We start from the raw sequence: 12664 nt of genomic DNA on the forward strand, positions 1-12664 counted from the left end.
GACGACAAGTGGCTCTGACCAAAAAGGGCCACAATCCAGTGAGACAGTCTCCCCTGTAAGCACTATGTATGTAAATGAATAAATTTCCCTGGGGCTTATGCAGGAGAACTTCCCACTGAAGGATTATGCCCTGAAGTCTCTGCATTGCTGGCTGAAGTTTCTAGCATTTGGATGCTAACACAACAAACAAAGCTGGAATCCCAGTTTCTTCTGCCAGCCTTCCTACATGACAAGTGTAACTTGTTTGAATCGGGTTGTACGATGTCAATTATATGGGGCTGTATGGAGTATGGGTGTGTGAACTCTTCAGAGCTATGTGGGGTATTGGTTTTATAAAGGCATTCAAGAGGGGGTGGTCTTTGGTCTTTTTGGCTGCTTCTACTCTGGATTTTTATCTACTGAGTCTGTGAGGAGCTGGGTAGAGTAAACTTACATGGGACAGGAGAAAGCTCCTTTTAATGTAACCGGGAAGGTTAGATTAATGTATTTTTGTTGAGTATATGGAAAATGGGTTATAGATTTATGGACATGTCAGTGTGCTATGGAGCTGTGGTTTTTGTGGAATAAGGATTGTTCCTTAAAAATATGACATAATTTGCCAATCTGGGTTCCTGCCCTGTATGGTGGTGTTGTACAGTGAATGTTGAAAGGCTCAGGAGTCATCTGCAGTAGCACACTTGGTTCGTCTTGATTTGGTGGTGAATTTAACATCTTACCTTTTCCATTTGCTTATGATTTGCTGCTTGGAATAGATGCAATTTCATAGCATTACTTAAATTTCTAAAATAGTTAAATGCCAGGGGATCAAGTCAACCTGAATATTGTTGCTTGTAGTTACTCCCTAATGAGAGAATTCAGTTCTTTCTTTGCACATAAATTATTTTCCTTTATAAATACATCATGTATTTGAGACTTGGCACTGATTCAAATTCAGTTGTATTTAATACAATCCGGGTTTGAAGAAAGGGGTTTGGATTGTTCCCTTTCAATCTACAGCAGAACAAAATGTGCAGAGTCAGGAAGCTGGCAATTCATTCATAGATGGGGGAATATCATCCACAGACAGACCCAATCTTGCTACTAGGCCTTTTGTTGCCCAAATTCACATCACATACTTTTTTGTCTATTTCTCTGTACTGTACAAGGAAAGTGTGAAATAGTGCAATTTGAGGAGAGATGAATTCTTTCCCATTCCTCAAAATGCAGATTCCTGTTGTTAACTTCTCGGGCACTTCAGTGGGGTTGGCTACTCTCCTCTTCCCTCTCCATATTGTGGGCTGCTTCTTCCAGGGAAGTTTGTCAGAGCTGAACTGTCTTTGGGTATCTTCACATTAGCGCTTACTCTGCATCCAGGGTGCTTCCACTGCTAACTGTTGAAGCTGCACATTCGCCACAATCCATATTGATCCTGTAGTTTCTTGACAAATACTGCTTTTTGGTGTGTGTTTTTTTGAAACAAGCTTCAATCTGATTAAGAAGCTGAATGTGGAGTAAGCAGTAACGTGAACGTACCATGGCAGTCATTGTGCAGGGGCAGATGAGCACATGTACGCAGATGACAGGTTAAAGAATAAGGAGTTCTGGGGTGGGGGTGGGTTACAGGGGCGTGGAAACTAAAAAGGTTGTGTGCGTTGGGTGAAGACATCTCTGCCCCCTCTCTGATGTGAACAATTCCATGCAAATGTGGCTTGAAACGCAAACGGAGGGGATGATCTCACTGCATTTCAACCACTAGTATGAACATACCCTTTATTCTGAGAAAGTCAAAGACAGTTAATTGACATAAGAAGAGCCTCTCTGGGTCAGACGAAAGCCCCGTCTAGCACAGCATCTTGTTTCCCGCAGTGGCTAACCTGCTGAATTTGTCTGATCCCCTTTTAAAGCCATCCTTGTTAGTGACAAAATCTTGTGGCACTGAATTCCACAGATAAACTATGCGCTCTGTGAAGAAGCACCAGCTCCATCAGCAAGACACCTTTTAAAAGCTGAGAGGTATGTCACTGCTGGCTGATGAACTGGGCTGAAGTAGAGATTCCCACCGAGTGTTTTTATAAATGCATTTTTTTGTTCTGTTTACGCTATAAATACAGTTCTGGAGTGTAATTTCCTGAGCTTTCTACCAGAGGAAGTTATCAGAACTTAGAGAGGGAGAAATAGGGAGTGTGTGTGTGTGTGTGTGTGTGTGTGTGTGTGTAAGATAAATAAATGAACTATAGTCAGTGGCGTAGCGTGGGTTATCAGCACCCGGGGCAAGGCAAGTAATTTGCGCCCCCTAACCCATGGATTTGCGCCCCCTAACCCGTGGATTTGCGCCCCCTAACCCGTGGATTTCCCTAACCCCCAGATGTTGCGCCCGGTGCGGCCGGCCCCCCCTGCACCCCCCACGCTACGCCACTGACTATAGTCAGAAATCCAGTTCTCCTGTCATGGGGTGATTCATGTATCACAATGCGGGGCCGGGAGTAACGAGAGCTACAAGAGGCTTGGGAGGCTGTGCTTGTATTGTGTAGACCAGATCCTGACACCTAGCTCCTTTTTCTTGCCTTTTGAAAGCATGAAACCATGGAACTCCACCTCCCTGCGAAATCTGGCAGCATTGGCAAAGAATGCAAGCATGTAAAACACTTCTAATTCAGGAATGTTTACTGAATTCTAAATCACTGTCCTGAAGCAATACCCATTTATTATGTTTTTACAGAATTCCCAGGTAGGAACATTACTGGTTAGGCAGTTTTAGAAATATGGGCCTGAAAGTGCAACACTATTTGTGTCTTCTCAGAAGTAAGTCACATTGGGTGGTATTCAACTAAGTTTTATTCAGAGTAGACCCATTGAAGTCAATGCACCTAACTCAGTCATGTTTATTAATCGTAGTGGGTGTAACCTGGAGTAAAACTTAGTTGAATATCATCCACTGGGTTAAGTGGAACTTATTGACAAGAAAGTGCCTATAGAACTGTCAGACTTTAAAGCATTTAGTAAGGTGACATTTCATTTTATTGCCTTATCATTTGTCATCAAGACTTCAGCATGCCAGAAAACAATTCCAGTATTTACATTTTGGATTTTTGTAAAAAGAAGAAGAAAGTGGTCAGTTTGTGATGAATTTTATTTCATTTTTAGTTAAGTGACATGCTTGACTTCTAATGGCAGGGGTATTGTACATGTCTGTATGTGCACAGAGGTGTCCTGCTTCTTATTGTGACATATTGCTGGACTTTTTCCAGACACTGGGAAAAAGGAGTTACAGATATGTATTCCGCCTACAAGCTGAGGAGGTTAGAAGGGAATATGATGGCTCTCCTGCCCAGGTTGCTAGATGTGTCAGAGGAATATAAGAAGCTGCTTTATACTATTCAGAATGTTGACCTATGTAGCTCAGTCTTATCTATACCTGATTGGCATCAGCTCTCCACATTTTGAGACAGGAGTCTTTTTCCAGACCTATCTGGAGATACCAGAGATTGAACCTGGAACCTTTTGGATGCAACATACGTTCTCTTCCAATGAGGAACAGCTCCTCCTCATCTCTCAAGGGGCCTTGTGTAGACTTACTGACCTCTCAAAGAATGTTCTCCAGAATTATAACTCTGTGTCTTTTCTTTTTTATTGTTGGATTTACCTCGCCTTTCCAGTTTGCGACTTGCAATCTCAACACTAGGAAAGTTTGGAATCTAGTAAATATTTCTCTGTTACGACCTTTTGCTACATTACATGGCAGATAGCCCCCTGTTTTTGGCACTCCTGAAGCATCAATAGCAAAACCATGTTGAGAACAGTGCCACATGGAATGTTACTGCAAGAAACTCCCGTCAGTTTGTGGGCTGGAATATTAACTGCCTTCTGTTTCTGTTTCTGGAGGGCAGCAAGAAAAAGAATACATTATCTTTACTTGAAAAGGCCCTTCTTTCAGTAAAACTGAAAGACTCAGCATCAACCTTTTTTTAATGATTGAAAAGATGTATCAAGTACATTTTGAGAAGGATATATATCTGCATACTAAAAATATAAAGTGATTTCATTTTTCTCATTTATATGGTGAATGTTATATTTCCACATGACAGATAGAGGCTGTCCACTTGATTCCAAGGCTCAACTAGAATTTGAACCCAGAACCATGCTTCTCCTTCTTCCCTTGTTGAACTGACCATGTTTACCTCCTAGAATCTGATGTAGTGAATTACCCACAGTTGCCTGTGCTCAGTTTCTATGATTCAAGAATAGAAAAGAATAGAATCGTGCTACATCAGCCTCTGTGATTGGCAAGCACTATGAGACCTTTGGATTAGCCAGGCCTGATATAAATTCTAGGGTCCTTCTCTTCTCTTGCTTAAAAGACAGAACAGAATCATCTTCCTCATGGGCATAGCCAGGATTTTTGTTGGGGGGGGGGGCAGGACTTTGTTAGGGGGAGCAGGACTTTTGTTAGGGGAGGCAGAACCGATCTGATTGGTCAGTTAAGTATTTCTGTTGTTTTACTTGATCTAGGGGGCAGCTGCCCCCCTGACTATGCCTGTGATCTTCCTCCTGCACCCCATCCCTCAGCTCCAGCTCCTGGCTTCTAGGGCTCTGGATGGGAAAAATTAGCATGTCACTCATGGACCCAGTCTTACCTTAGTAGTTTTTGCTTCTTGGTACTTTTTCCTTCACCCAAAAATACTGTTTAGTTTGAAAGATGAACAAATAGATGGCCTGATGGCCTCTGTGGGGAAGGGGCCTCCAAACCTACTGCTTGGAGTCTTTTCCTTTTCCCAATATATTGGTCCTGCAGTTCACATCTGCTAGTTTAGACAAGAGGGAGCACACAGAGTTCCTCTCAGGTCACTGGCCCTTTTCATAGCCTGGACTGGCAAGTGACCCAAGCATTGAAAAGCTGGACAGGCCAGTAAAAAAAGAAAGGGGGAAGAAAAAGAAGAAGCAAACTCTAGCAAAGTGACAACTATTTGGCTGGCTTTTGATGGTATTATTCTCATGGCTGGTAAAGTGTATGGATCAATATAGGCGCCTACTTCTGAGTGCTTTGCTCGAGTAAATATTGACACCACATATCAAAGAGAGGTGTAGAACTCTGGAGTGCCAATCATATATGATTTTTGTTATGGGTAAGATACTACTGAATGTGTGTGTGAGAGAGAGAGAGAGAGAGAGAGAGAGAGAGAGAGAGAGAGAATATGGAGTGGAAATAAGGCACTTGGTCCTCAGTAAAGAGTACCTAGCACTGTTTGTTTTTGATCATGCGTACAGAGCTCTGGTAAAACTAAAACAGTGACATGCCTTCTCTGGCTGGGCCAAGCAGGTCAAAGGAGCAATTTCACAAGACAGTGTGAAAAGACTGTGCAAAATATATGGGCTTTCTTCCTTCCTTTTTACACTTCCTTCCCAAGGAAGGAAGAAGGATTAGCATTGTCACCATGACAGTAGCCATAAAAACTGAATTGGGAGATGCCAGGGACAAGTTCATGCTCCCCCTAACAGTTTGGTCAGCAGCTTCTTTAGAACATGCATGAAGCTGCATTACTCAATCTTTCTAGCCACCTGGCCATGACTGGATTTTGTTAGGGGGGCTTACCATCGCCTGCTACTTGATCCTTTGAGCTGAAGACTTCAGGGCTTGAACTATGGAATGTTCTGCGTGCTGAATATGTACTTTAAAACTGCTATGCCCTTCTCTTCCCAGAAGAGCATGACACTCTTTTTCCCTGTTGCATGGGCTTTTTTGGGATGGTTTGAAGGGCTATTTTTGAGGAGAGGGCAAGGCTTAGCAGGCCATGGCTCCTTTCCTCAAACAGTGTGATGTCCTATTGCAGGGTAGGGAACTGAGAGCTGAATTTGGCCATTCAAGTCTCTCTGTGTTCCCCTTGGAACTCTCCTCAGGCCGCACATTGCACTGGCCTTCTGCACTATGCCATTAGTGCTTTTGCCTGCTTAGAGGGTGTTCTTGAACTCTGATAATAATACCTCTTGTTTGCCTGGATGGAGAGATGTGTGTCTAAAAACCACTGACTTTTATGTGTCTGGGATGCATACTGTACAGGTAATCCATCGCTCTGCTGCTTTAACCCAGATGCTGCTGTTCCACACCTCTTTGTGTTTGTGTTTGGCACTTGGAGGGGGTTAAACAGCACCTCTCAAAGGTCTGGACTCATGGTCCATTGCTTGCTGACCCTTATGCTAGCAACTGTCTGAGATTTCAGTGGTCTCAGCTTTTGAGAAGCTTGGAGTATAGGGCTTTACTTTTACCACCCCCTCCTTTTTTTTGCATTCCGTTTCTGAGAAAAATATTTTCCCGGGAAGCCTGTTGGAACTCTGTTGCTTTTCTTTTCAAAAAGCACCATCAAACTTGCATTCCGAGAGCTGTGAGGAGTTTTGTCAAGTTTTTCGGAAAAGAAGCATGATGCTTGAAGTATGGAATTTGTCACATTTTAAAGCAGACGGAAGGAGAAGCCCCGTTCCGTGTCGCACAGGTCCTGGCTGAGCAGAATGTCCTGGTCTGTTTTTTCTTTCAGTGAAAAAAAAGAGAGCTACTGTTATTCTTCTTCTCTCTCAATCCCTGCGCTCCCAGCCACCATCTCTTTAAAACAAAACTTGAATATTTTGGATTATTAGTTTCCAGCCCTGTTGTGAACTGGACTACACATGGCTAGATTTCAGTAGGAAGAACTCAGTTTATCTGTACTTGAATGTCTTACAGTTCTTTGCAGTGATTCATATATTCCATTCATGTGAAATTCAGTGTGAATGGATGCTGATGTGGTAGGCTCTGCATGTGTATGAGTTTAGAGTAATAAAGTTCTAAATGTGCTGAAAGTTTATTCACAGTGGTGAACTCTAGGTGTTTTCTAGCCTCTATGCTTTGGCATTGCTTCAGCATAGCAAGCCTGGTCGTGAGGTCCCTCTCCTTTCACACACTAACTGCATACACACTCTCTTTTGACAAATTTCCAAATTGTGAGGAGAGAACTTCAGCAGCTGTTGGCTTCTGATCTCTTAGCATAGTCTTTTGTCAGCATTTTGGCTCCCCTCCTGAGGAATGCATGGCATTATGCTTAGGTGACCCCCATAGGTTCCAGACTATGCCCTTTGTGCAGTCCACATCTGGTGTCTTAGAGCCAGCCTTTAAAAGACCACAATTTCTGGTGTACCTTTATCTTCTTCCCTTTACTTCACCTTCTCAAACCTGGTTCACATGTCACGCTAAGGCAAACCATGGCTTGGTGTCAGGACCACGCAGGGCTTGTCTGAGGCCTGAGGTGGGAGTCTTGTTAGAATAAAGCTATGAACTCAAACAAAAATGCAGCTGGTCCCTGGTGGGCTGGCTTAGCCCTCCGAGGCCCAGGGCAAGTGTACCTGGCTGCTCCCCACCCTGCATAGCCTCAGTGTTAGAAACTGAGATATGAAAGCTAGGAGCTAAATGGCACCTTAAACCTAGGTCATGGGTGCAGCAACGAAATGTCCAGGCACGCTTTTTTATAACAAGAATACAAAGGCATCAAAAATGTTATGTTCATTTTTCACGCGTTCTGGTCCTTCCCCTGCCCACCTCCCTAATATTCTTAAGAGGGTCTCTTTTCCAGTCTTCAGAGAGTAGCTGGAAGTGGGGAAGCAGAAAAACATCCTCCTTTCCTTCCACTTCAGTTTTAATCTGAAATCTTAGGCACAGTACTGCGCCCAGAGCTCAGAAACTGCTTGCGCTAATGAAATTCCCTGTTGCAAAATGCCTACTTTGCCTCTGTGTTCACCCAAAAGGGAATCAGTGCCCAACCTGGTGGTAACAATAAACAATGCAAGGAGGGAGCTGCAGCCCAGGACAGGAAAAGGGGTGGTAAGGGAACGCTTAGCTAGTTTAAATGAATTCAGATCTCCGGAGCCTGATGAACTGCTCTCAAGGGTACTAAAGGAGCTTGCAGATGTAAGAACCTTTATGTATAATCTTTGAGAATTCTTAGGAATTTCTGCAGGTGACAAGAGTTCTCTCACTTTCCATGTATTCTGCTATTGTTAGATATCTTACCCACCTTTCACCAAGAGATCTCAGAGCAATTTTCTGCATTTCCTTAGTAATCCGCATGCATGGATGCACTTGAATATGCATTTGTATGTGTCCGTCATTGCAATTGTAAGTCCTTCCCCACCCCATAAAAGGTAAAGGACCCCTGACTGTTAAGGTCCAGTCACAAACGACTCTGGGGTTGCGGCGCTCATCTCACTTTACTGGCCGAGGGTCAGTTTTACTGGCCAGTTTTTCTGGATCATGTGGCCAGCATGACTAAGCCACTTCTGGAGAAACCAGAGCAGTACACAGAAACACCATTTACCTTCCCACCAGAGCGGTACCTATTTATCTATTTGCACTTTGGCGTGCTTTCCCCACCCCATATTCAAGCCTAATTCAAGAGTGTGAAGAGGCAACAAGAGGAACTCTCACAGTCCCAGCAGTTCCCTTTCATGTGTATCTGAGTTTGTGTAATGCTGGCTTCTTATCATGAGTTGAACTTCATGCCTTGCATTCTAAGTCTTCAGTGCAAAACTATCCCTGCGTTCGACCCTTTCTAGTAATCCATGTTTTCTTGGGTCATATGCGTGCTGCATTTTACATTTCTTGCCAGTGCTGCAGTACTTCATACCCCCAATATTATTAATATAGTGCTATCTATGTACATGGCATTAAGTATGAGGACAGGCCCTGCCCTGAGGGATTTACAGTTTATAAATTTACAAAGGCAGATGATACAGGACAGGGGGAAGGAAACTGAGACGGGATAAAAATGGGAAGAATATGCAGATCTTTCAATTACATGTATTAAGGCTTGGCTACAGTTTGGAATGAGGACTAGGAGGTTGTGCCAAAGGGAGAGAGATAAATGTCCCTCTTTGAAACTTTCAACAATTGGGATGTCTTTGACTATGTGTGTGTCCAATTTCAACTTTCAGAATGATGTGGAAGTACTTTGATACCCACATGAAATTCAAGCAACTTTATGTTTATTGTTGCACAAACTGTCACAGGATCAAGCACAACAAACATATTTTCAACAAAATGTTACTGCAGATTAATTCTCTTCAGAGTTTGACTTGACCTGTGATGGGAAATAGTATGGCTAAGTTTTGCTGGGAAGTCTGTCAGTATAGATCTATGTAACTTTAGACGAGGTTTGCCAAGGGAGAAAAACAGAAGAGCCCACTCTGCTCCTGTGCCTCTTACAGAGCTTTGAGATACAGAAATCAGCCAATGTAAGGGAGCTTTTCATGGCATTGAGATCATCTGCTCTTTGCTCCAGATCAAACAGCTGCTAAAGGGGCATTTATAGGAACTGGCTAAATAAATTACAGCTCTGGTTTTGACTGAAAGATGAGAGTGAGGTATTTGTAGTTCTTTTTGCTGCAGGGTTTTAAATCCTTGTTTGCAAAATTCCAGTTTTAAAAGGTGATAGTTCGTTCTCTCTCTCTCTCTCTCTCTCCCCCACACCCACCCACCAATCCACACTCCACTTTACAAATGTCCGCTATGCAAAAATTAACTTATCCAGACATGAGGAATAATGTACCCAAACTTTTCAATGCCGACTACAGATTCATATATCTGAACAGAGAGCATTTTTACTACCTTGTCTGCTTTTTACTGGTTGGCTGAGGAATGGAGGGAGGAGGAAATGTGATCGGACAAATTAGAGAGCATTTTTTCTGGATTTTTGGAGTCAGAAATCTGTGGCCGGGAATGCATTAGAAAATTTCACATAGGAATTAATGGAAATTAATGATTCCTTTTGCACATGCTTGCCTAACAAACCATTTCCAAGGAATGCATTGTGTTCAGTAAGCAGGACCTGCGTATATATATATTGTACAAGCTGCTTTACACTGAGTCAGACCACTGGTTCATTAAGCTCAGTATTATCTACACACTGATTGGTAGTGTTTTAGGCACAGGTTTTTCTCATCCCTACTGGGAGATGCTGGAGATCAAACCTGGGATCTTTTACATGCAAGGTAGTTGCTTCACGACTGAACTATGGCCCTTCCCCTTCCATTTTGACCTACAATACCTGCAATCCCTGACCATATTGGTCCATATTGTCTGGGACTGTTGAAGGTTGTAAAATGCTGGAGAGCACTAAGCTGGGGAAAGCTGAAATAGACTGTTACAGGAGCTGAAATGTTGGAGAATTTCTATGACTGATCACAGTGGCTGATTGCAGAGTGCAAGACCCACATGCGCGCACTCTCTCTCTCTCCCTCTCCCTCTCTCTCTCTCTTTCTCTCTCTCTCTCTCTCACACACACACACACAGAGAGAGAGAGAGAGAGAGAGAGAGAGAGAGAGAGAGAGAGTTTGCTGCCCATAAGTCCTATTGATGCAGCCACCACTCCTGTCACGCAAAGTTTTTGCCATTGAGTTGACGAATGCAGGTGCCAGCTGGTGGTACTTAGGGACCAGCTCTGTTTGGTGGCTTCTAGTTGCCAATTTGTATTCTGGCATTAATGATTTTAAGCTCATGGCAATGTCAGAGTGAAACCATAACTTGTCTGTGGAAGGTACATCCTATTTTAAAATGTACAAAAGATACCGGTAGATCAGATTCAATTGCATGTGCCACCAGATGGCACCGTTATCTTCCAAATTCTTGTGCTGCTTCTTATTACGAAAGCTCTATTCTTGCTGTGCTTTGTTTAGATCGGGAATAGGGAACCTGTGGCCCTCCAGATGTTGTTGGGGTCCAGATCCCATCAGCTCCAGCCAGCATGGCCCAGTGGTATAAGAGAGAATAGGAGCTGCATAGTCCAACATGTGAAAAGCTGCAGGTTCTCCATTCCTGGTTTAGACAATGAACATACAAAGGAAACTGGCAGTAGTCTTAGACAAAATGGTCTCAGGACATCTTGCTGGTGTGACCACAGATCAGACCTCTGGATGTTCAGCATTCAAAGTGTGTTCTCTACTGCTGGGCTATGTCCCACTCTCTGTACAGTGGTACCTCTGTTTACAAACTTAATTCATTCCGGAGGTCCATTCTTAAGCTGAAACTGCTCGTAACATGAGGTGCGCTTTCGCTAATGGCACCTCCCGCTGCTTTTGGCGCATGACTTCCGCTTGCATCCCGGGGCAAAGTTCGCAACAAGGGGCATCTACTTCTGGGTTAGCGGAGCTCGTAACCCGCAGCATTCACAAGGAGGATGTACGTAACACAAGGTTCCACTGTATGTGATAATAAGAGGCCAAGAATTTTAAGAGTTTTACACAGGAGATAAAAAGTGTCATTTGTTTTCAGGATTTGCAAAATGCCTGTTTATTGTATTTATCTTGGAAGGTTGATTAGACATTTGCTTTTTAAACCTCACTTTCTTTTCCCTGTGTATTTGGAACCCACTGCATGTTTTTAAAATTCCAGAATATTTGATAAGTCGCTAGATCATTTGTTTGACAACTGCTAGATGTTTATAGGCCTTGGGTGTCCCATAAACTTCCCTTTAGAAGGGTGAGGAACATAAGATGCTGCCTTTTACTAAGTCAGACCATTGGTCCATCCAGCTCACTGTCAACTAGAAACACAGGAGGGAGCAGCTTTCATTCAGACAGAAGTTTTTCCCAGCATTTTCTGGAAATATCAGGAAGGTGGTGTTACACCCACGACTTACCTGCTTGCAAATCGTGTGCATGACCACTGAGCAACAATCCTTCTCTTGTTGTCTCTCAGGATTGGCACCGTTTCTTTTAATGAAGTCACCCCTACCTGACAAATAGGCTACAAGGTGAGAGTTTCAGTGAATGAATGAGAGCAAGATCATATATACAAATAGGAAGCTCATTCTCTGAGTGTCCATCCTTATGTAGCAAAAAAGGCACCATCCATGCACAAGTGGGAGGTGTCAGCAGGCTTAGGGAACTCCAGGGTTTGCAGAGGGAGGGAAAAAGCTCCAAAACAGCCCAATGAAGACTGTGCATGCTCAGTGAGTGTGGAATTGTTGCTGTTGGAGACTAAGAATGGAAACCAAGGAGGAAGAGGGCAGGTAGTGGAATGGCACTGCTGCCTGGAACCCTGAACTGGAGCATGCCACCACAAAGCAACATTTTCTTGCAGGTCCTAGTTATAAACCCTTTAGGGTAGACAGCGATGAGCTTCTGCAAACCGTGAGTAGTTCAGCTTTCTGGTTGCATGGCATCGGTGCATATTTCATGAACAGAGCAGGTAGCAAGCTACAGTTGGTGGTGTACATGGTGTATAGGCAAAGCTGATTTTTGCACCTCTAGATATAACAGCAGTACAAACAAAAATGCATGGTGTTCATTCTCCATAAAGCTGTTTGGGTGTGTGATACAAAGTACAGCGTGGGGGTAACAGGAAGTTGGTGGAAATCTTTCACTCCCTCCATGAAGGAGAGTAACCCCTGCCAGAGGAAAAATATGAAATCACTTAAGTTTTGGGAGAGGAGTGTGGGCATGTGATGGTTCAGCTGCCCCCTCACAGCCATGTTCCTTTTAACTGCCTTGCGCCACCCACTAGGGAATATAGCAGTGAAACAGCCCTGCAGACACATCTAGTTTGGCCCTTTATCACAGAGCATTGGGTAACAGTCCCTGTTGGCAAGGCTTTGAATTAGGATTTCCTTTCTTTTAAGCATAGCATTCTTTATAGCAAAGTTAAGTACAGTAATAGCACCACCTGCTG

At 43.4% G+C, this 12664-nt stretch overlaps 1 protein-coding gene across 1 annotated transcript in view; it reads left to right on the forward strand.

Moving 5' to 3' along the window:
• The window catches only part of COL8A2 (collagen type VIII alpha 2 chain), a 163100-nt gene that overhangs the window by 1163 nt on the left and 149273 nt on the right, over positions 1-12664 (forward strand). The gene's annotated exons all lie outside the window — the stretch shown is intronic.

This window comes from Podarcis erhardii (assembly GCF_964252035.2).
Source record: "Podarcis erhardii genome assembly, chromosome: 7".
Taxonomy (NCBI): domain Eukaryota; kingdom Metazoa; phylum Chordata; class Lepidosauria; order Squamata; family Lacertidae; genus Podarcis; species Podarcis erhardii.